Below are 25,681 nucleotides of genomic sequence, written 5' to 3' on the forward strand. Positions count from 1 at the left end.
GAGTTTATTATTTTTCCTTTTGTTCTTTACTTTTTTCCCCCCATTTTAATAGCACGAATAGTTATCTCTATGTGAAATTAAAGATTGCCTGCATGTCTCATATAATGCATTCTGAACCCACAAATGACTTCCTGAGATTGCTATGTGATGCAAGCCAGTACTGGCACTCTGAAAAATGTCCCTGAACTCCGAGAATGCTCACACTGAGGGCCCGCCATAGACCAAGGACCAGAGGTCACGGTAGAGGTGCATATGGACAAAGGGGTAGGAGAGACAAGGGGCGGCGGTAGCAGAGGGAGAGATTGAGAGAGGGGAGAGAGAAGAAGAGAGTGAGAGAGAGAAAGAGAGACAGAGGCTCAGTGGGGGATAGAAGTAGTCAGGTACAAATAAAGCCACAGAAGGACACCACGATAGCAAGAGGGAAAAAAACCCAAAAACAAAAAACCCAGAAGCAATAGAAAAGTGGCTGGCCCAGACATCCTTGTTTAATTGATTAAATGGCCAAGTTGTTAACAATGGATTAAATTGAACCATTGACGTAATTTAGTTGTTCCGATACTAAAATGAGCAGGCTAACTTCTTCTTTGAGGCTGTATCAGTGGTCTTAGTTGCAACAATAAAAAAAAAAAAAAACACCTTTTCCGAATCCTGTCTATACTGACTCAACCATCTCATATTATTTTTATTACATTAAAGCTGCAGAATCATCTAATTATAATTCTTAAATGTACTTTATAAACGACATTTCTTATTCAACAAGTTTTATTAAACATCTACTATAAGAATGGCAAAGGATAAACGTTTTGTGCAAAGAATACAAAAAAGTTTAAGAAATTATAATTTTCCATAGACGTTAAGGAAATACATATTCAGGGTGACATGTTAAACACATCAGACTGAATTATATACAGATAAGAACTAAACAGGACAAGAAGAAAAACACAAGAAATACACAGGAGAAAACTCGATAAATTGCCCTAAGAAGGAATACAGATTATACATGTTTTGAGGTCTGAAAAGAGAGAACTTCTTGGGAGTTAGCATAATCTTTGATAGTTCAGTGAAGACAGATGGCCTGCTTTGGGTCTTCAAGGCCCGGTGATTCACCACTAGATGGAGAGAAGAAAAGGCCACCTGGAGACATTTGATTTATATGTTATCAATTTTTCTTGTTTTACTTACAAATGGAAATGATGAAATACATAGATGTAGCCATATGATACAATTTGTACTTTTTCCTAAAATTTCAACTTATCATGTCACAAATTCAAAGAATAGTTCCATTATTCCATGGAAGAACATGGGGTTGCAAATTGCTGTTAAGTAAAAAATGACAGTAGCGCCAGATACCTTTCTCTTTTGTCACCATATATACAAACTCAAAATCTCACCTTCTTCATGAAGCAATTCTTCCTCTATCAGACTGGAATGATGGCTCTGTCTTCTGAAATTTTGTGGCTCTCAGAATATGATTTGAAAACTCAAATGTGTCTTGGATAGAAAAAGGAAGCAGATCAGTGGTTGCCTGGGGCTAAGGGTGGGAATAGAGAATGACTGTAAACGAACATGAGGGAATTTTGGGGGTGATGAAAATGCTCTGTAAGTTTTGATTGTGGTAATGATTACACATCTCAAACAGTTTACTAAAATCATTGAATCGTACACTTACTATGGGTGAGTTTTGCGTTATGTAAATTACCTCGATAAAGCTGTTTTTTTTTTAAAGTGTCTACCAGGCCAGGCTGGTAATGTAAAAGGGGTGCAGGTTATACTTTTTGGATGCAGATACACTCTTTTTGTATAGTAAATGTTTAAAAATATCCATCAACCCCGCAAAGAGATAGCTACTCCCATATTTCGTGACACATTGAGATTTCTCATTCTATTTTTCATGTCCTAATTTTGATGGAGACATGAGTATAGAGATATAGTTCTTAAATAAAAAGAAACAAACATTGTGATCACCTGATAAATGGCAATTAATGATTCCCTACTGTGGGTCCATCTGGAATAGACAGTGGTGGGACTTGTGGTGAACAAAAGAGGCAGGCCCCATCCTAAGGGGCCAGCCACCATATGAGGCTCCACCGGTTACCATGGGAGAATACCAGCCCAGTGTTGCCAGATTTTCTATTTGTCCAAGAGAATTTTATAATAAAATCCTCCAATTTTTAAAATGTCAGCTCAGACTTTTAAAACAAAACACTGTGTGGTCCAAACAAAATGAGATCAATTCAGTAGCTAAGCTGAAAGTTTGCAAGCTCTGCTTTATAGTCAGAACCTTAAAGTTCAGCACTTAATTGTGGATTTCCCACATTTGTTCACTGTTGTTTTATGGGGGCTAATTTTTACTCCTGAATTCTTTATAGTTCTTAGAGCTGGAGGTTGGGATAAGGGGTTGGGGTCTGATAAATATATATGTGTACGTGTGTGTGTGTGTGTGTGCGCACGTGCGCATGTGTGTGTGTGTGTGCGTGTATTCTGGCCTCCATAGAGTCCCTACATTTGTGCCTGATATATATTACAAATTTGTAATCAATATTATGAATTTCATTAATATAATCAAATGTTATTTAAACATTTCTTTGAAGGCTAACTCAAATATGCATACTACTTCACCCATCTAGCAATAAAGAGCCTGATACTCAAACCTAAGTCTAGCTAGACATTACTTTAAATGATAAAGAATGACTCCTCACATCATGGATTGTATAAAATCTAACTTTTTTAAATTTAAGAAATAAAGAAATAGATTTAAAAAAAAGAAAGAAAGAAAAAAAAGAAAAGAATGACTCCTCAGATTTTCCTTGGTGAGATCTAGTTTATAAGGAAGTAAAAATGACATTATATATTGGGCCATCATATTATTCCCAGAATGTGGCAAAGCATAGATAGATTTGTTCTTTCTTTCTGGGTACATATATTTCCCAGTCTCCTTTGCAGTTAGTTTGAGGTCATTGATTGCATTCTAGGCAACACGGTGTGAGCAGATGTTATTTCCAGGACTGGTTATAGAAATTCCCTGCATGAACCTCTGCACTCCCACTATTTCCATGCTGCAGTATTTTTAGAAGCTATATGTTGAGGATGGAGTAGTCACAAGATGAAAGGAGCCTGGGTCCCTGAGTCACAGTTTGCAGGAGAGCCACATAGGAAAGCCATCTAATCTGCAGCAGACATCACATGGGAACACAAGTGAGAAATAAACATATTTGTGCCAAACTACTGAAATTTGAGCATAATTTGTTACAGCAACCTGCACTACTTATCCTGACTAATACATACAACCTATCTTCTCAGAGATAGTTTATAAAGAACTTGATTACAAATAGATGGTTCAGATCCAACTGATGCAATCATTAACAGCAGATTGCTAAATGATTATGTACTTTTTGTAGTTAATAAAGCTCCTTTACACATTTTGTTTGATGTTCACAACACAACCCTGTGAGGGTACAGAATAAGGCTTATTATCACAACAGAGGTAAACAGCAAGATCAATAAAAGGAGCTGGGATTTAAACTGGAGTATTTTGAATTCTCATTTAGTTCTCTATTCATCTACCACTGTTTATGTTTAGCAGAGAATATTCAAAGAAATGGAAAGGATGCTTAACTTTGTTATCTGATTATTTTCTCACATCCATATTTCAATTTACTATTTACACTCAATATCCATGCCAAGCTTTCAGTATGGCCTAGGTTCTTGTGCTAATGTTAATTATTATTTCTTCAGTTAAACTTCTGTAACAAAAGGAAAGCGTTGTGTAACTTCAGCTACTCCATATTATGATTAATGACATATAAAAACTTGGGTTTTTACAGTGCGATGTATCTCCTGGGAAAGCATAGAATTGCTCGGAATTTTTCATACGTAAGTAAAGTACATATTGTATATAAGCACAATTAACCGAGTGTTGTTATAATTTCTCAATTGGTGTTGTACGAACTGACAAAATTTTTTCTTTCATTAAGGCAAAATGAAATATAGTCCATGAATATGATGCATTAGAAAAAGAAGTTAAAACATTTTCAAAACCATATTTCACCAAAGGGAACAAATGGAATATTATAAATTAATGAGCTCAGGAAATTTCCAAACTTTTATCCTTGCTCTTCTCAAATATGTTATTTGAAATAACACATTTCAAATCCATTACAAAGGTATTTTTTTCACTGTGCCCCTACTCATAGTCTAGTGTGTGCCTCATGCCTGTGGTTCTCAACCAGGGGTAATCTTGTCCACCAGGGAACACTTGGCAATGTCTGCTGACCAGGACCCGCTCAATGAATGAGCAACCTATGCATTCTCACAGGGCTGCATGTTTAGAAGGACCCCATATCTGGTTTAATGCTCTGCTGTTACCTTTATAATTTCTAATAATTTTATCTTTGCACTTGCATTTTGTAAGTGAAGTCTGATGGGACGATGTAGCATGTGTGCAGTATGTGTGGCTGCCTTTCCTCGTTATCCCAATGTTATTTGCAGGCCCAATGCCCCATGAGCACAGTGTTCTGGTGGGTGTGCTGTAAGTGGGAGTTCAGCAAGACTCAAAGGCAGTACAAGTTCAGTGTGATTCACCAATGACTGAGTAAGCAAGGGCATGCAGAAATCCAAAAGGCCACACTTCCTGTTTGGCCTTTCTTTGAGTACAAAAAGAAGACAATGTCATTCTAAGAAACACAAGTTCCTGAGAAACCCTATCATATTCTTTCTTATTCATGTTGTTTACCTGGATCAGCCCACCATTTACCCTGCAAATAATGACAAAAAAGAAAACGGAAGGTTAGAACAACTTCTAGTGCCCCTTCTTTTCAGACCTTCTTGCTCAGCCGTGGGATGAAGGTAGAGAGAGTGAGTAGATATTTTATGCGGCGTGTTCATTGTCCTAGTAGGAGTGAAATATGAAATATGTGTAATTTCAGGGTTTCTGCATATGACATACATGCTCTTTATACTTGCATTAAAACAGGTATTCTGCAGTATAAGATAAACAGTAAAATTCATCCTAATAATTCAAAGTTTTAATTTTTCTTGTTAGAAAGACATTAAGTAGCGAATTTTTAAAACATGTGGTATGTCAGGAGAGAAAGGGAGAGAAAGTGGAAGAAAAGAAAAAGCTGCGTATTATATATTTTTAAATGGCCTCTCCTTGCTTTTTGAATAAGGGACTCACATCTTCATTTTGCACCAAGCTCTGAAAATTCTGCAGCTGGCCCTAATGAAGACATTTTTAATCATCACAACTAGCCTTAGATGGGGTGTCTACTAGTATCTAGTGGGTAGAGGCCAGAGATGTTGCTAAACACCCTGCAATGCACAGGACAGCTCCTTACAACCAAGAATTATCTGGCCAAAAATGTCAATGGTGCCGAGATGGAGAAACTATATGGCATTTGGGTCCATTTATAACTTCTCCAACTCAATGTCAAATCCCTTTAGATCATGGGCCATCTTTTCTCATTCTAATTCACATAATTCACTTCCTGGCACAAGTAGCAGAATTTAATAAAGAGTGATCAATAAATACTTGTTGCATTAAAAAAGAAAAAGGGCTAAACTTTCAATATTCTTTCTTGCTATCATGATCCTGTTGTGTAGACTTATTAAACAACTTATACAATTTGCAAACAACTTACAGGGATTAAGACAGTGGCAGAACTGGAAATGATAGTCTAGTCTCTGACCTTCATTACACCATAGATTTATTACTTCTCTCAGAATTGATGTGTAGCTATAAAGACATAATTTAGAACTGAAAAGATTTTTGCCAGTATACTTAGGGGGCAGGAATTAAGGAAAGGAAATTCTAACTTAGTCCCTGGCTTACAAGCATTAATCTGGATGCTTTATATTTAATAATATGTTATAAATGGTTATCATTCATCCCATTTCATAAGTGAGCAATTTGAGGCTTAGTGAGATTAAGTCATTTGCTCACGTTCATGAATCTAAAGAATGTCGACAAAGCCAAAAATCAAACTCAGGTCTGCATGACTTTGAAACATGTGACACAGGCTGGTCCTCCCTGTGGCCACATTTCACCACTAAGGGCAAGAATGTGACCCCGAAACAGAATTCCATTCCCATTCCACGTCGGTGAAGTGCCCCTTTGTCCCGTCCAAACTAGGATACTTTCGAGAGCGAAAGAGGGGCTGCTAATCAAAATGCGAGATAACAGATGTTAACAGATGAAACATGGGGACCTGAAACAGGTACCCTCTTCTTGGAGGAACCTCATCGAAGGGCAGCATCCTGGTCAACAGCACCTGCTTCCCCACAGCGCTCACTCACATTTATTTGCTGGAAGGAAGTAAAGAAGGTAAGTAAAGAGAGAGGTTAAAAAAAGCATGTGAGGCATTTTACAATTCATCATAAAATGACTACTGGTGTCACCTATTTTGCTTCAAAAGGATTAGTCAAGAAAATTTCAGGAGCAGTCTTGGTAGCCTAGAGCACGCACACATATAACGGATCTGAAATGTAATAGTTTCTTATTCTCAGAAGAGCCCTGATACAGACCTGTGCCAGGTTCTCCTCATCTCAGTGTCTCTTAGGTTGCATACATGTGCCTGCTATTGAAATGAATGCCAAAAAAAAAAAAAAAAAAAGGATTCTGATTTAAACAGCCTTTGGAAGGTGTGAAGCTGATATTCTGAGTTTGTGCCATATCCATGGTGTGGTGGGCAATTAAATAGGCTAAAATCAAAAGAACCATAGCTCTTTCTCTCAAAACACTTTGTCTTCTCTTCTTTTTTTTTCCTTGTCCCCCCCGCCCCATTCAGCTCCTATGAAAAACACACATGCAAATTAGACATGCATTACTAGAGGGAACTTGAAGAAAAGGAGCTACATGGCTCCAGTGGGACAGAAGGTTCAAGCCTGGGGCAGAAATCCAGCCCCACATCATTCCCTCATTCAAATACCGCCTGCTCCTTACATGCTACTCACCCCCTGCTCCCAGAATTTCTGCTGAGCACCAGCCAGAATCCAGAGGTATGAATCTAAATTTGATGGTGGGCACACATATTTGTTTGCATTCATGAAGATTGATGACCACTAAGACCAGAAGTTAAAATAGCGTCCACAGTCCCTTAATTTGGACTATTTTCTTGCACTAGGTCAGTAGCACTTAGATGGCTGGATTTGCAATTTCGTGTGTGAAGGACTCCTAGTTTGTGGCCCTGTTTCCTTCCGGGGCTGAGGAAGGCAGTGGGTCAGAGACCTATGCTTTTGTTTAAGATCACACAGACTGTTGGCAGCAGACCCTTCGGTTCAAGCTTGCTCACTTCTGGAGTCCTGCCAAGCCTCACACTAAGAAAATGAGGGCATTTAATTAGGGGGGAACACCTCGCTTCACATGAAAGAGAAGGGTGAAATGGGAAAAATTAATTCATTGCTGTGTAATAGGTGTAAAACACTTTAAATATGTAGAGATTGCCCTTTAGTTAAATAAATAAATTTTAAAAAGCCAGTTTCTTATTAGAAAGCAACCTAGTATTATATTGACAGCTTTTGCGTCGTGGTAGCAGCTGAAAGCAACATGGAAGCGAGAAAGCCATCACAATAAACCTCTGAGCTTTGCCCTATTAAAAATGTCAGACTAATAAATCACATTTTTAATGACCTAGGAGGGGGGAGATCAATAAGTTTGGGGAAGCCATCTATAGAAGTATCATATGGTGTTATTTAAAGAAAGCTCACCAGGGCAGCAAATATTTCACAGCAATCTAAAGTTCAATGTTAAGATCCAAATTAGAACATTAAGGCCAGAAATCTTAGCTTAATCCCTCCTGTTTTTAGGCACTATTTGGTCTTCAGACTGTATATGTATTTTGAAAATAAATAGCCCTATATCTTTCAAATCGTTTTCTATCTTCAAAATCTTTAAACTGTAAAAAAAAATTGTCAGTTATATTAACCAGAGTTTTTAAAAAGCATTCCTAAATTTGGCGATTGCTTAGTACATTGAAACAACAACAGGAAGTCAAATTAAACAAAAGGGTGAAATTTACTGTTACGGCCATGAATGTAAGAGTATACCCAAAGATCTGCAGGCTTCAGTGCTAGCGAAGATCAAACTGTCAAGCGTAAAAGAAAAATAGATCCCATAAAAGAAATAATCCTAGGCTAATAATTATTTTCTGTGGCTTTTTGTTTTCTCTTCCTTACGCCTCCCCACCCTGGGTTTTGTACGCATTCACAGATATTCTCATGGCGGGGAAGCAAATTTTGCATCTCTTATAAGTTATTCATTTTGGTAAAAGTTTCAAAATTGCCTTATTTAATGAGTTTCTCTTCACAAGTACAAACGTTATAAATAAGGTGCGATGATGGGCAGTAAAGGAAACTCTTTTGAGGTCTTAGGGAAACAGTTTAGCAGGGATTGAAGACCACTTCTGATGCTCACTCTAAAAGAAATATTTTAAGCAAACCATAAAAGTGGGCTTGACCCTTCCCTGGGCCCGTCATAAATCAATTGTTAAAGCAAGGGTGAAAACTGGGGAGGAGGTCAGAGGTGGGAGAGAGGTCACGGAGAAAGGACAGTGTGAGAACCTAGAGCAAAAACCAGAGGGAAATGGGGCAATCTTTTGGCTGAGTAGCATCATTAGTTCACAGTTATGTTGCTTATAACTAACTGTACATTAATGAAATTATAGTCATGTGAAAAATTCCAGTAGCAGAACTTAAAAATCTAAGGTTGTTTTAGTTACAACATTCCTGTTCAGCAAAATGTAGGTTGAAACGTGTTTAAAAGTAAATATCAATCCACCGTCTTTAAGTCCTGAGGAAAGTTTCTCAAAATGCAATGAAAGCTTATACCTCTGTTTTCTATTTATCATTAGAAGACAGATCTTAAAATATGCAAATGGTAATCAAACATAACTGCCTCATTCACCGTTATCTCAAAGTGTCATTTTTGCTATATTCCGAGAAAGACAGCCTTTAACTTTTTGCCAAGTTGATCTTATATTCACAATGAAAGCGTTATGACACCCCCTTTATTAAGAGAGGATATTGAATGACGAGTTAGTTTGATGACTAATCTTGAAAAAAACTTGCTTTTGTAGAACATTTTGTACCAAATGTAGAGTTTGAATGATCTATATATCTCATCATTTATTTCCGTGGGGGTGGAATCAAGTTTGAAGCCCAGACAATTGAAGTGATTCACATTTAAATGAAAGGTGGCCTGATTGATTTGTAACGACACAATTTATTTGGTAATAATGACATTCCCTGAGTTCGGCCAGGAAAACAAAGGTTGATTTATTTCCTAATAACAGAGACAAATGGCCCTTCTGCTCCAGCTTCTTCCTCATTCTCAGTGGCTCAGGGCCAGGTTGCAAGTGGACTCTGGTCTGTCCTCCCTCCTGCTAGAGGCGAATTCTAGACAAAATCTTTCAGAAACATGCACTACAATGGTTCTGAGAATGGAAACCGGACATTTGTACACCTGAAAATTTTAATGACACACATGCTATTTTTTTCCTACTTGCAATTTCACAAGTTGGTATTTAAAACAGTTATGCCAGAAAAATTATACATCTCATGCAAAGCACCTTAACATTTGCATTTGTAAAGATACAGCTCTGTCTAGCATATGTTTTTGAGACAAATCTTAGAAGACTCAGATAAATGGGGCAAATATTATGATGGCATCATTATTACAATGACATTGCTCATTTTTAAGAATATTGTCCTTAAAAAATCGGCCAATAATTTATTCAGGTGGTTCCCTTTAAAAGTGCTTTTAAAAATGCAAATGTAAAGGAAACGACTGGGGAGTGTCTGCCTAAGATAATAAGGAATAATAAAAAATAATACGAGGGCAAACAAATTAATAAAATAATCCATTTTTAGCAAATATGTGGTTTCTATTTTTATGTAATAAAATTACAGTATTAAGATTTTTTGAAAGTTTCCTATTTTATTTAATGTTTTAAAGTGAGATATAATTGACATATAACATTATATTAGTCTCAGGTGTTCAACATAGTGATTTGATATCGGTACATATTGTGAAATGATCACGGCTATAATTCTAGTTAACAATTATCACCGTCCATAGTTACAAATCGTATCTTCTTAGGATGAGAACTTTTAAAATTTACTCCCATAGCAACTTTCACACATAAAATGCCGAGCATTAGTAACTATAGTCACCACGTTGCACATGACATCCCCAGGACTTATTTTATAATTGGAAGTTTGTACCTTTTGACTCTTTCACCCATTCCTCACTGCCTTTTTTATTTGAATATGTTTTTAAGTGTTTGAAGAAAAGCCAAGGCACTCAGAACGTTTAAGAAACAGATCCCTTGGGTGACTTATAGGATCTCCTGGGACCCGCTGGGCAGAGCAGGCCTCCACAGTAAGACAAAGTCCCTGGCCCGGGAAAAGAGGTCAAGTCAGTTGAAGTGATGTCCTAGCATGAGTTTCAGAGGACCTTTTTCCTGAGTAGGAAAAATGGAATAATATGAAAATCAAAAAAGAATGTATAGCCTCATCTTTGTTCCTTTCTGAAAAGCAAAAATTTTTCCAGTTTAACATTGAAAGAAAGTTGGAAACTACTGCAGGCAGCTAGCCGTGTCTAAGTGCCGATAGAAGAGCTAAGGAAGAAAATTGCCTTCTGCTTTACAATGCAGCTTTCATTCATTCAGTAGGCAAGACCCAGCTGTGGACCAGGCAGTACCAGAGAGCTCCAGCTTACAGTAGAAGGCAGGCTAGGTCTTTGACCTCCTAGAGTTTATATTCCAATGGAAAGGTGGGAGGGCAGATGATTAAAAGATAAGCAAAAAGGACACTTCCACTTCCTGACAGTGATAGGTGTTAAGTAGGCAGTAAATAGGGCCATGTGATAAAGCAGGGAAAGTGAAAGCTCAGATGTGTGGTCAGACAGGTAATCTACCAGTGAAGTTGGCTGGGGGATACTGTAGAGGGCAGCCTGCTACTTAGCGCAAGCAAATGCGAGATTAATTTTTTAATCTTAAAAACTCAGAGAGGTTCAGAGTATAATAAACAAACAATTACATACCTAAAATTCATAATTAATAAATCTAGCATATTGTCATTTAGGCTTCAGTTTATTTTTAACAACAACAACAAAAATATTACGGCTGAAGTCTCTCTCTCTCTCTCTCTCTCTCTCTCTCTCCCCTTCTCCCTCTCAGCCTCCCTACTCCAATTCCCTTCCCCTCTTCCCTCCTTCCCTCCCTGCTGGAGGTGATCAGGTAAGGGCTAAAAAAATTAATACTTTTTCTCCTACCTTCTAAGTTCTTCTAGCTTGGCTAAAATTAAATTAACAGAGACAGATTAAGAGGAGAAAAACAAAATTTTAATACATGAATATGGGGAATTAACATAAGCATGAAAATTCCAAAGACAGTGAAGCAACATTGGGTGTATATGACATTTTTGGACAAAGGAGAAAGCGGGGTAGGTGGGTATAAATTTTAATAGTGAGAATGGGTGATTCACAGGTAGTCTAAGAAGGCGGGGACACACATGACAGGCAAATTCTTGCTAGGCAACCTAAAACCATGGGATACAGGGGTATCTAGCTAATAGGCCCCTACCTAGAGCATTTTTACTCACCATACTTAATTCAAATTAGGCTAATCAGGCTAAGGCAAACATTTAAGATTTCCTTCCTGAAGCAGGTTTTTCTATCTGAATCTCTTGGGTAGGAAAGGGGGTCAAAGGTTCTTTTGCAGTCTTTTGTTTCTTAATAAATAGCTTAACATTAGTGTCCCAAGGGCTCCTTCAGGGTGGCAATACTTTGGTCCCCTTCACTCTCAGGACGTGGTGCGTTGCTCTTCCAGTCCACATTGTACACTTTTCCTACATGTACGTATGCCTAAGAACGGCATCGTTCCGTGTTTTTTGCATGTACACAAATCACATCGTTTTATATGTCAAATTCTGCTCTTTGCTTTTTTTGTTCTGCATTGTTTTAAGAATTATCCAAGGCAATACTGATGGTTCTATTTCTTTCATTTTGATGAAGATAGAGTATTTCGTCACGTATCCTAATTTACTCACCCTTTACTGCATTAATAGACATTGAGAGTTTTGACAGATTTTACTATCACACACCGTGCTTCACTAAACATTTTTATACCATATCTCCTGTGCACAGATGCAAGAGGTTCTTTAAAAAATATATAGCTAGAAATAGAATTGCTAGATGGAGAAGGTGGAAGTGGGGATGCATCAGTATTCCAGATGTTGCCAGATTGTTTTCCCAAGTGGTCATACACATTTGTAATGCATTAGGAGTGTGTGGCTCCTCCTCTACCCCATTCTTGCAAGCATCTGGTATTGTTGGCCTTATTGTTACCAAACGGTATCTCCTGTTTTACATTTGCATATAAAATAATACTATTTCTCTAATTATTAATGAGGTAAACCATTTTTCATACATTTATTGACCATTTGGTTTTCCTAGTTTGTAATTTCCCTGCTCTTATTCTTTGTGAAATATTCTACCAGGTTTTGCATTTGTCCTTATTGATTTGTGGCAGCTATTTATATTTTTTGGATTCTGACATATATACACATACATATATATGCATATATCAGTACATATCTGATATATATATATTTATATATGTATTCAGTAAGGTGGGCAACCACAGAATTAATATACAACATTAATTAACTAAATTAACAGCATTAGTTCATATATAGAAATAACTAGTTAGAAGATATAATGATAGCCTCATTGCAAAGTAGCATAAACATACAACATTCTTAGCAATAACTTTATTAAACATTTTAAATATAAAGACATTTTAAATTTATATTCTAAATTAATAAAAAGGCATATCAAGTCCTTAGAGAAGAAACTAACATCGTAAAGATATGAATTATCTTCAAATTAGTCAATAATTTAATTCTATTAAAAGTTCAGGCAACATTTTTCATGGAACTTGACATGAAATCAACATATCAGAGTAAAAAATTTCAAGAATGAAGGCAATGATTAAAAATAACAATGAGGAGTATGTCCTACAAGGTGGCAAAAGTTATAAAATTGTAGTGACCATATGCACTAGCACAGAAATACACAAATAGACATTGTTCTTCATTGTGCCTTGACAATTTTTTAAATAAAAACATCCTTCTATTGTTACATCTTTCGTCACTATATAATTCATTCTCTAATTTTTAATAAATAATACGTTAAGAGGAAAGAGAATCATAATAGTCTGGCTCATGATTTAAAGCCTGTAGGATAGGAAGATCTCTTAATCTAAAGAAAAACCATTTTCTGGGGGCTGATTCAAGAAATGCAGGAGAAATTAACAAGCTGCTCTGACATTGATGTCTTTACCTATAATAGCAAGCTGTACGTAAAGATATTACACACATGGAATCCTAAGAGTGTTTAATTTTAGAGTTTAAAGAAACCAAAGTGATCCTTTAGAGCACGTGGCTTATTTTATGAGATGACGAGGCCCACTGAACCCAATGGTAACAAAATCACTTAGCTTTTTTCAGTATGGTTTTCTCATGCAATGGAAAATGCCAGGAACCAGAAGGAATCTTTAAGGAGCCCCCAGCGTGAAATCACAGCAGGCCTGACTGTGCCAGCAAATGCTGCTGGAGACAGGTGGAGACCGTGAGACAAAATTCATGAGAGCTGCTGGGTGCCTGGCACCCCTACCTGAGCCAGCTGTATCCGACTGTGTCCCGTTTTCTCAGCCAACTTGACTCTTGAGATGCAGAAGCAGTCTCTTTTCTAACTATGATTCTCCCTGGAATGCTTTCAGAGCATTTTTGCTCATCTTCCCCACATACCACTCTGCTATTTAAAATTAATCGACTTGAATGACAAGTGCTTGGACCAGAAGCCAACATTTGGTGATGATGCCCCACGTCCTTATTTGCATGTGGTTATAATTTAATAAAACTTTATTCACTTAAAGAGATGTAAAAGTTACCTTGCAGTTTAAAAAAATGTTAAAAAACTTTTAAAAATATTATCTTGCAATGTCTATACTAGGAACTATATGTTACTATCTCCATTTAACAGACAGGGAAGCTGAGGCTCAGGAAAGCAAGTCACCTTCCCTAGGACACACGGAGATAGGACAGCAGCAGAACTCCCAGCCAGCCATTTCCAGTAGATTCCAACCCCACTACACTTATCATCTTGCTTGATGCCAACTCTCAACTCAACTTACAATAACTCTGGGCTAACTTGGAGAGTTATTGTAACTGGATGATGCTGACTTGAAGTTCTGTAAGAATTCCGAAAAAATATAGGATATGATTACCTAAAATTTAGAGCAGGTTACTCTGTGGCCACGTGTCATAGGATTGCGGAGCCTCTTGGGCTACCTCACTTCACTGTGTCTTTGGAGGATGTTAGCAGCATTTCATTTTGTTGCTACATAATTTCAAGAAATTCACATACTTACATCAATCATTAGATAGTCCTGGTGATGAAACAGGTATAGTGTCATGTGCAAGAATAAAAAATTGAAGTGATGGTAGGAGGATCTAAAGCTTGAAAAAGCTACAATCGTGAGATAACGATTGATATCTTCTATGCCATTCTTTTCATTCACGTAGTTCCTGGTGTCTTTTTGATTCCTTTATCATATGAAGTTCTTTCCTGTCTCAGTAGGGTCTTTACACTGACTGTTCCCTTTGCCTTAAAACCTAGTCTACCACTGTTTGCATGGCTGCCTCTTTTCCTTTGGGTCTTATACTTGGAAGTGCCTACTACTATCTCCTATCTAACAAGGCTCCACAGTTATTCTCTATCAAATCCCTAGTTTGTTTTTCATATGCATTGTTTCCATCTGAAATTATCCCATTGATTTATTTCCTTGAGGATGGAGACTCTTCTTGTTCATTATTGAATCTCTAGCACCCAGAACAGTCTAGAAAATGGTGGTAGTTCAGTAAAAATTGATCAACTCATTGAGTGAATGAGCAAGCTCGTAATAGAAACAGTGAAAATGATCAGAAAACACTTTTCAGCCACATTTCCCTGAGAGAGATTTAGCAATAAAAACAGGGGTGGGGGAGGGGCTGATCATACTTTTATTTGGTTCCAAAGCCTTGGTTGGTAAATCCTGACTTTAGAGAAAAAAGGACTCTGAGACTTGACTGCCTCTGGGCTTTGCATCCCAACTAAGAAAAACCCCTCCTTTAAGCATAACTGGGTCTATTCAGACCTTACTCTCTCTGCTCTTTTGGCATGTGTTCTGGTCCCAGCAAAGTTTGCTATTTACTGGGTTTTGTAGAGCCAACACAAAGCAAATATTTTCAGTTCTTGAACGCTAGTGAGAACTGGGAAATATCAAATGACAGTACCTGGGAGTCAACTCAGCCTCATGCAACAGCAGGCTGGGTTCCATGTGTGCTGGGAGCTCTTGGACTAAGAACACATGGCAAGGGCGGAGTTCCTGCAGCCACTCTTCTACATGCAGCAGAGTTAATGCAGCTATAAGGAAGAAATCGATAACAACAAATCAAGTGCCAGGTGCTGTCAGGTCCACACATTCTCTAAGGCTTGTCAATACCCCCATACATAAAGAGATGCGGTGCACTACAGAAATGCAGAACAGAAGGGTGAGTGGGGAGAGATGCCCGGCAAATCAAGAAGAGCAAAAATGGCTCTGCTAGATGATCATTAAAGCCTCGCTAATCCTGAGCTCAAGTGTTCGAAAATCATACTTGTCCAGAAGTAAAAATCACTGAAACCTGTGCCTATTTGTTTTTTCCTGCAAGAGAAGATTCTGTTATCGATTGAATGCTTGAAGGGCGATCTGAAATGAAACCACATTGAGGCTCAGGGAGTCACATTGCTACTCTTGTGCAGGGTGAGTGGCAGCTAAGCCCTCCTAGATGCTCTTTTTCTCTTGGCCAACTGAAGAGAGCACTGGGGCTTGCCCAAACAGGCCCCAACAAGGCACTTTTATTTAGCTTCTAGCATGATTAATCTAATTTGTTTTCAGTTCTGGGAAACTGGCTATACTACAAGGTAGCTTTCTGGAAACTTACAAAAACTTACATCCAAAAATTCTTGAGCAAATTAGACGTTAAGGGGCCAATTGTATATGTTTCAAATCAATAAGCTGCTACCTAGGTGAAATTGATCTATCTAGAAAGGGTTTATAGTTTAGGGAAAATTTGGTTTTGAGAAAATAGCGTATGTTCTTTTCAAGCTTTCTTTTTCAGACTCACTTTTAAAGGATCATTGGAATCCCCCATTAAGAAAGATACTAAATCTGTCATCAGAAAGGTATCAGACAGTACTTCTATCTGTTGTTGTTTTAACATTTTGAAAAGATTCATAAGAGTGGAGATGCTTTTCTCTTACAAGCTTGCAGGCTGCTCTCTGTTCCAAGTGCAGGTAGCTGGGATTGTCCTAGAGGTGGGGCACAGCCCGAGGATGGGAGCGTCCCATCCTTTCTGTGTAGAAGAGAGGACTGAAAACAGAGTTCAGGCTCTCATTTTTCCAAATGAGAAAACAGACCCCTAGATTAGTTAAACAATTTTCCTAAAGAAACATGGCCAATGACCTAATGAGAAAGCCAGCTCAAAAAGTTCCATCTCCTGGTTTCCGGTCCACGGCCATCTCTATTCTGTTGCACGGGCAGTCAGTAGTTGCAAAGGCACCTTTAGAGGCCCTTTTCCATATTGAAACTGGTTCATGAGGGTAGTTTGAGGACACAGAGTTTTCAATCCCAGGACTTCATGTCCAATCCCTGCCCTCCCAAATCCAGAAACTGGGTTTTAAAAACATTTATTTCTATCTTCTAAAAGTGGATTGTAAGTCTAAGACAAACCTTTAAAATAAGCCATAGTCCAAAGTATTCTCTACTTGCCCTAGACCTCTAGTGACATTAGCTATATGTAGAAGTCATCTAGGCTTTTCAGATGCTTAAGAACTGTGCCATGCTAGGAAGTGATGGTCCAGGAGAAGATTATTTGTCAGGTGCCTGTTAGGTTCAATTTCATGGCTGCCCTCCCCAAATGAGTTTATTTTTAAAGAGTCAAATTTTGTGTCAGAATTTTACCAGGTATATCGTCAATGTAGCTGTTCTTTCTCAAAACAGCTTTTTCTATTTCATAAAGAACAAAAATTTAACCTTTCTTTTCTCCCTGCGAAACAACTAGAAATAGAATTCTTTTGACAATGGAGAGCTCTGTTTTAAAGTAAGAAAAATCCTATCGGCTACCCATGCTACAAACAGAAGAGATTCTTTAATAACACTTCATAGTATTGAATGTGGAATGTAATGCTTATTAAAATTATTTTTCATTTTTGTTCATATGCATATTCTGAGAGAGAGTATTTGTCATAAACAAAGCATTGTAGTAGCTTTTATTTGGAGGATCTAGGGTTAAATGCAGTCACTTACCCTCAGGATCCACTAGTTTATTCATGTAAATTAATGCTCTCCATGGGCTTCAGTTTCTGGTCAATCTGTTAGAAAGCTACCAAAATATTTGGAAAAATTATTCGAGTAGTGAATTAATAAATTTGTAATATCTGAGTTAAAGATATGGAATCCTTGAAATAAAGAAAAACATAGCTACCATGAGAAATTTGTGCTTAGCACAACCGTGTGATCAAGTTTGAAGAACACTTTTGCATCGAGACTATTACTTCCATTGAGAAGTACACGTTCAAAACCATGCGGTTCTGTGGCCCTCAAGTGGTATATATGCTCAATCCGGCCACAGACTAGCTGGCAGAACTAGTTTCCAATCATCCATTTCAACCAACTTCAAGATCAAGTAAGCAGATCAAATCAAGTTCAATTTACCTGCAAAATCTCTGTACTAGAATTCTACAATGCACTTCAGTTGCTAAGTTCATCTACTTGTCTACGTTAGCTCATTCGGCTAAGAAAACAGATGAATTTTAACCTTTCCTATAAGAACCTTAACTGTAATAAGTTCCACATCATGCTTTATGCATACTAACTTTAGTTCAGACAATTTTTAATAGACAAGTTCTTAATACCTACTTGCTAGTTTTACTCTCCTATTATGCATGTTGTGAATTTCAGGAAAACAAAACAAAACATGTATCTAGAATGTCAGTCAAGATACCATCGTTTAGAATTTGAGGGGAAGCACTAATCTGTGGATTTATCTGAAGGAGTTGTTTGAAATGAAGAAGCTATAATAATCTTATTCTAAAGACTTTATTTTTAAGAAATAGTTGCATATACATGTTGATGGAGTTTTACTTCACTTTCCCTCGCTAGAATATAAGCTACAAGAGAGCAAGAACCTTTTTAGTTTTCCCCCACTGCTAGTTCTTTTCTCAGAAGCTAGATCAGTGACTGACATATACTCAATAAATACCTGGTGAATGAATGAATGAATGAATGAATGAATGGTCAAGTGTGGAGTTTCCAGTGCGTGTGATTGATGAGGGGGTTCTATCCCCACTGTTGGAATACCCTGCTGGGGAATTCAGCCAGGCTGGGAGATTTTCCCCTTGAAATCTTGGTGAGTAGAGAACAAAGGAAAGTGTGCATCCCTTTGGCTGCCATTTTTATTTCTGATATGTGTTCCTAGAAGCTTTGCTAGGTGCTTCCTTTCCTTTACTCCTAAACAGTGAGAATAGACCAATTTTATGGTGCTCACTTTCAAGGACAGGGAAAATATCTCATGTGTCTTTGAATTTCCCAGGGCTACCTACATTAAACAAAGGAGACAGGCAACTCATACATCTTGGTTTATTTGATTTAGAAATATATTCCCAGCAACTATTCTCTATGGCTTGGAAGTCCACTGGTTTGTTTGTTCATTTGTTTGTTTATTTGCTTTTTAAACTTCCTCTACTCTATCCCCAAATGGAAAGAAGCAAGAAAGAAATAAATGCCACATGACTGGTTTTGCTGGGTCTGTCATGATTTGGCCAAGGTAGATAAACTCTTGCATTCTCAGTCTCCAGACCCTAGGAGCGGGTACCACACGAACGGGCTTTCCTGGTCAATGCTGGCCTCTACTGGTGTAGAGACAGAGGAAATCAGGATGCCCTTGATGTCCTCTTCAATCCAATGAAAATGGCAGCCTGTGTAGAAAGAGGTACCACCATTCACTTACCTGAGAGTGCCTTGGTTCACAGCACCCATAAATGAAGATGCACCTTTTATCATCTCTTGTTATAGTATGAGCACACTCAGGTAGAGAGGCAAATTTGATTTACTGAATCTTCCCAAAGTGACCAGCTGGTCCTGGTTAGGAGATGGGAACAGACCAAGGACTATTTGACTTTGGAACCCACTTGTCTTAGTAGAGAGCCTGACATATTAACAGGTGCTGGCCAAAGTTCTTGAATGCCAAAGTGACCAGCTAGTCCTAGTGTGCCCAGAACTTTCTCAGTCTTCGCAGCGAAATTCCATTGTCTCAGGGAAACCTCTGTCCAGGTCAAACTGGGATGGTTGGTTACTCTGTTCAGAATACCACAGTGATGCTCATTGACTTGCAGAGTTTTGAATTAAGGTCAGTTCACCTCTTGTAAATCTGGGTAGCATCAGGCTCATCAACTTGGGGGCACAGGGTTTGCAAAAGGCAAAAAACAAAAGTTTTCTATAAAAATATTGATATATTTTTGGACTGTCTGAAAAATTCTTTCTTTCTTTTTTTAAATATCTATCAGAATAATCAGCTAGCATGAAAAACTAAAAGGTTGCAAGTAGAAAAGAACAAAATTAAATAAGAAGCATGACAAATCATTTCAATTACAGGATGCACATATTGCTTTTTTGCCTCCAATTATTTGCCAAGTGACTTACTACAGAAATACTGGTCAATACAAAGGGATCAGTGTTCTAGGCTGGACTTTTTGGACAATAATAATAATAACAATAACAACAACAACAACAACAACAACAACAATAATTTGAAAGAAAATGAATGCTCAGGAAAAAAGGATCATCAAAATTTTTTCATACTCCCTTTAAAAAATAAGAATAGAGCTTTATCAAAATAAATATCCTACCATTTAGTAATTCAGTTTTAAATCCATTTTGTACTTTCAGAATTTCTCCAAATGAAATTCTCCAAAGAAGAATGCACATTTTACAGTCCGAAACATATTTAATATACTGTTTTTACAACAGCTGTTGCTTTCACAGAACTTTAACCCTGCTGTGTAAATGCATCACCAGGAAAATACTCAGGTTGTCATGGAGACAACCTTAGCACAGAGCCCTTTGCTCCGTTGAACTGGTGTCAGCTTTCAGCCTCCCTGCATTCCAGTCTGGCATCAACCCCAGGCTACAACTCAAGACTTCATTAGAGGCCCTGATGAAGAACAGCACAGGAATCTGAGGCAATTACTAGAACTGTATGACCACTTTCCATCAACACACCTGATGAGAAAACTGTAAATTAATTCCAGAGGGAATGATGGCATTAATCAAGATTTTCTGGCATCTTCCTTGAAGAACCCCTGATAGACCCGGCTGTCTTTTTCTAGCTAATTTTAGGCCTATCCATTGTTTTACCAGGGAAAGATATCATTACAACTGATATTTGGAAGATTATTTAAAGTATCATGTGATGAGTGCCCCAAGTGTTAGGCCAAATTTTCAGGGTTGCTAAAAGAGTTGTTGAAATTTCTATCACCCTTTGAAGAAAACACAGAACTATAGTTGCATTGAATCCTGCATGCTGATAATTCTTGATAGCATTTTCTAAAATATTTTGAATATTTGACTTTAAACAAAATTGAGCTCAAAGGAGTCACAGAAAAAATATAGAATAAAAAAGCAAAATTGACCGTTGTTTGGTTCATTTTGTAAAGCATTGCAAAAGAGAAAAAAAAAAATGAAGTTCTAGCCATGGCTAATCACTTCAGAGAACAAATTAAAACAAAATTTTTCTAAAGCAGCTAGGTTTTATGATCTTGCAAGAGTGTATGTGCGTACGTGTGCACACACACACACACATACACACACTCACACACACATATTATGTTCTATTATCCCTGAAAAGTTCTTAAATTTCATCACAAGAAAATTTTCAAATGGTTTATATTATAAAACTTTTACATATTTGTGACTTAGCCAAACAAAGCACCTCATTGACTATAAAGGAAACTTACCAAAATTGTTCTCTAACCCAAAATTTAAAGACACAAAATTAATTCAGTGCTTTAATCAAGCCATCATCAAAAAACCTTATGTGCTGGCAATTCTAACAGAGTCAGGGACAGAGAGTGGGCATGTGTAAAACTAAGTTTATGCTGACTCATCCTTAGAAATCTGACTGAATCGGGCTTGTATTTAGGCCACAAACACGTGTGCGTAAATAAACCAGAAATGTATGACAGTTACCATGTTTAATAAATTGATTAAAGGCTGAGGTGGAGTTGACTTTAATTTGCTTTCTTTGCCTTTTCTCCAAAGATCAGTTGGAGTCCATACTCTTATAGGAAATCTTCACTCAGGAGTCCAACCGGAAGTGTTCTCTCCCTTCTGCTCACTTCCTCAAGCCCTTATTTATTTATTCACTCAACAGTAGTTTCTTAAGCACATACTATGTGCTGGTGACTGTGCATGGTATATAGTGGTGAACCAATATGTGTGATATGGCCCTCATGGAGCTATGTTTTTCTGAGCTGTTCATTTGGCACCATAATATTTTCTCATCTTGTGACATGTTTGATTCTATATTTCCATATTTATAAATGCCTCAAGGGCAGGAAGTATGCAACTAAAGTTGTTTTTAACGAAGTTTTTTAAAATGAAATTGTCATCAGAAGGAATTTATGAGGCATTCGGGAAATATGACATCTCATTTTGGATCTATTTTCTTAGTTATTAATAAAATTAATGTCAAAGAAGAGTGTCACTTTAAATGATGGGCTATAGGTGTTATTCCAAACAAGAAGTTTCAAAAATCAGTGGCAGTGTGAAATAATTGTGAAATATTAAGCAATGTGTTGTTTGTCTTCTCTTCAAATAGCTTAAGTTCTGGCTCCCTGTTCATTGCCTCCAGGGAGAGAAGTGACAGGGCTACAGCAGAGAAAAGATGTTTTCCTGGAATTAGCTTTCAAAATCCTTGTCTCTCAGGGGAATACAGAAGGCTTCCACAGAGAGAAAATGTTTGGGGAAAACATGACTGTGAGCAGAACTTCCTGTTTCACCCGGGACTTCTAAGATTTCCTTGCACTAAGGTGAAGGAGGTGATGATAGCAGAGAGGTGGGTAGGGCTGGGAGAGAACAAGCTGGATTTAATGGGGCCTGAGTGGAGAGAACAATGACCATCTCAACAAAAGGCCACCATGAGAGGCTTCGTTTAAGTGTTCAGGCATTGGGTAGAACTCAGAGACCACGTAACTGAATTATTACCTAAGGACCACTTAGCAGGAGTAGCACTCATTTGAGTCTCCAAATTTCCTTTTTCTCTGTCCAACGTACTATTTGGAATAGACTTAGTTTTGCTGCAATAACAAGCAGCCCCAAACCTCATTAGACCTTTATGTTCTTTTATTCATGGTGCCTGTCCGTTGTGCACTGCTGGACATTCTGCCCATCGTCACCTTGGTCCTCTTTATGAGAACCCAGAGGGATACACCAGTTGCTATCTGGGCCCAGGGCAAAGGGAAACAGACAAAGCCCAAAATGACTGGTAAAGCTCCATGCAGATATGCATGTAACTTTTGCTCACATTTCATTGGCCAACACAAATCACGGACTAAGCCCGATTTCAATGGTGTACCCAGGGGAGGGCAATGTGTGTCAATAACCACCCATACAATCTACTACACCCACCCTGTGTAGTATAAGAAGCCCTTTGCATTATAACAAGAGAGATAGCATGGGCCCAGGACACCTGGTAGGTACACCTGTATGGGTGAGTTTGTGTGAGTAGGTAGGATGGTGGTGGGTGCACCTATGTCTGCAGATGAACAGAACCAGCCTGAGATACGGCCAAAGCCAGATCGAGACTTCACTTGCTCCTAGGACCAACATGCAATGGCAGCCTCATTAAGAAAAAAGCAAGTGTGCTTCCTGTAGTGGAAATAAATTTTATTTTTGTTTTCCCATTCACTCAATTGGATTAGTTAAACCAGAAAAATATATAATTAATGTTCTTATCTAAGAAATGACAGAAGCCAAAATTGCCTAAAATAATCAAAGTTGACACAGTGACTGGAATTAATTATTAATCTTCACAATGCCTGGTTCTTTATTAATGAATGTATTTACCAGGAAGAAAAGTTTGAGAAACATCTAAAAATGCTCATATTTTGTCGTAAAGAATTTTCTTCTGCTGTTAGTGTTTCTTTCTTTTTTTTTTTTTTATACTTATCTCACTATGATTGAGAAATATAAACTTGTAACTTTTGGGATAAAGAATCATATCGAAAACTCTCAATGATATTGTTTGGCCACATGTTGTTTTTAGCATTTGTAATTTTAGGAGAGAATCATAAAAGCCAGAAGATGATAATTATCCCCGACTTGGTTAAACTTTGGGGTTTACCAGTTGAATCGAAGAGGTCACCTGCAGTAGCTGACCTAGCCTTACTCATTTCTGTTAGCCAGTCCTGTTGATTATTTCTGCGAAACATCCATCATCCCAATCCTTTTATATTTTTCTTATTGATTTGTAGGAGCTCTTATTATATTAAAAATATCGATCGCATCATTCCTGAGGCAAGTTACAAGAGTAGCATCATGGATTTCTCTTAGATACAGAGATTGTTAAAACAAGTGAAGTATTATGCATAACTTTTAAGATGGTTGTTCTAAGAGGGATGACTGCATCAGACTGTCCTGCTTTGAATCATCTCCAGTCATCTGCCTAAAATGCATTTCTCTCCTGAAACCTCATTCTACAAAGCATTCATGCTTTTCAACCAAGCTGTCTCTCTTTCTTTAGGCAGCCTTTTCCCATCACCTTCTCCACGTTGCATGCTGCCCTCCACTTCTGTAGCACTGCCAGTCTGTAGCCCTCCATTGTGGCATTTGGTCACAGGCCTCCTTGCATGATTCTACAGGTGCCGCATGTATTTATGTCTCTAAGCCAGAGACTGGGTTTCATGCTTCCTACCTGTCCTCCACAAACCCACTATACTGGTAGTCAGAGGTGCGTGTTCCCAAAGAGACAGTAGTCTCCTTGAAGACCAAGTCATGTTTCCTTTCTCTCCTCCATGTTTGCTGCACACAATGCTGGGCCTGCTGCTCGGTACTTGTCAGTGGATTGAGCGGAAGTTGTGAGAAATGGCGAGGGACGGACCAATGCACAGCTTCTTCCACTTGTCACAGAAGGAAAGGCATGAGAACATTCGGCAGCCTGCTCATGTTCTGCACAATGGACTAGCATCGAGAGGATCCCTCATAAAAGTTAAGTATCACAATAATAGCAAAGAGCTGGAGCAATCTTTACCGAGTTTCTGTTACTTGTAACCAAGAATTTTGAGTAATACTGTGATTTTTTTAGTAATTATCTAATAAGGACAAAGTAGAGGTGACACATCATTTAAAAAATCAGGATTGAACATGCCGTACCTATTATTCTGTTAATGTTTTTTCACTCTTAAAATACTATTAAAAGATTCTCACACCACCAAGGATTTTTCTATGATATTTTATTAGTTGTGCCATTATTCAATTTTATAGAATATGATTGTTGAATGTTCGAGTTGTTTCCAATTTTTCAAAATTTTAAACAAGGCTATAATGATCAATCTTATTTATATACCTTTGAGTAACATTCCTGATAATCTGATAGGTATAAATTTTCAAAAGTAGAGTTTGGGATCAAAAGGCATTCTTATTGTCAGATATTGATAAATTGTGTTTTAGAGAGGTATATCAGTTTACAATCCCCTTCCAGCCCTCCATAATGCTTTGAGGCTCATTTTTCCACACTCTAATCAGCACTACTTCCTTATCAGGATCTCTGAAACTAGACTACAGTGTTTCAGTTCTGGATCCTCTACTTGCCAGGAATGTGACCCAGCCATGTGACCTCAGGCACATCACTCAACCTCTCTGGCCCCCAGTTCCCTCAGTTATGAGTGGAGATAAAATACTCACATCACCTCTTCCACTTCAATGTGTCCCATGATTAAGTAATTCTTATCTTAAAATAGTGAGTGAACTTCCTGGTATTTAGATGGATTCGATCATTTAAAAGGACATTGGCAAGTTATTTGGATTAGAGACACAGCTATCTAGGAGTCTAAGGTAGAAAGTCATACAAAGGATGGAGGTTTATGCATCTCAGGGATGGGGATGGGGATGTCGGGGTCACTAACATGTGTGAGCACTTACTATGTGCCTGTTGTGGACATTATTAGTCTTTTGACCACCCATCACCTGAATCCTTTTTCTGACCTCGGAGAATTTCCTACCTTGTGCATTGTAAGGTCAGAGACATCTCCCACTATACAATCAGAAAATGCCAGATAATCATTCTTCCAGCCTCCTTTGCTAGCAGTGTAGCAAGCTCCAGCGTCTAGGGCTTGGTGACAATGACAGCAGTGTCTCTATCCAAACTGCTCTCCTTTGTGGTGCCTAATCTCCTTTGCTGAGACAAGTCTGAGCCTTGTTCTCCAGCCTTCATAGAGAATCTGATTTCTGTTTTGCTTTAGCATTTTATTATAGAAAATTTCAAGTGCCTGCATGTGCACACACATGAGAACAGCAAAAATAAATCATTCACGTATTCATAGCAA

The 25,681-nt window shown here is 37.9% G+C and overlaps 1 long non-coding RNA gene across 11 annotated transcripts in view; it reads left to right on the forward strand.

Moving 5' to 3' along the window:
* Positions 1–6,077: 6,077 nt before the first annotated feature.
* LOC107195934 overlaps positions 6,078–25,681 on the forward strand; it is a 48,515-nt gene continuing 28,911 nt past the window's right edge. For 10 of the 11 annotated variants that reach the window (XR_003047509.1, XR_003047508.1, XR_001517252.2 and 7 more), the window contains exons 1-2: positions 6,078–6,322; positions 24,198–24,344. This is a non-coding gene — a long non-coding RNA (uncharacterized LOC107195934). Of the gene's footprint in view, positions 6,323–6,785; positions 6,997–24,197; positions 24,345–25,681 lie in introns of all 11 variants that reach the window. The other variant, XR_003047512.1, reaches the window with a different exon arrangement.

This window comes from Pteropus alecto, unplaced genomic scaffold (assembly GCF_000325575.1).
Source record: "Pteropus alecto unplaced genomic scaffold, ASM32557v1 scaffold206, whole genome shotgun sequence".
NCBI classification, from domain to species: Eukaryota; Metazoa; Chordata; class Mammalia; order Chiroptera; family Pteropodidae; genus Pteropus; species Pteropus alecto.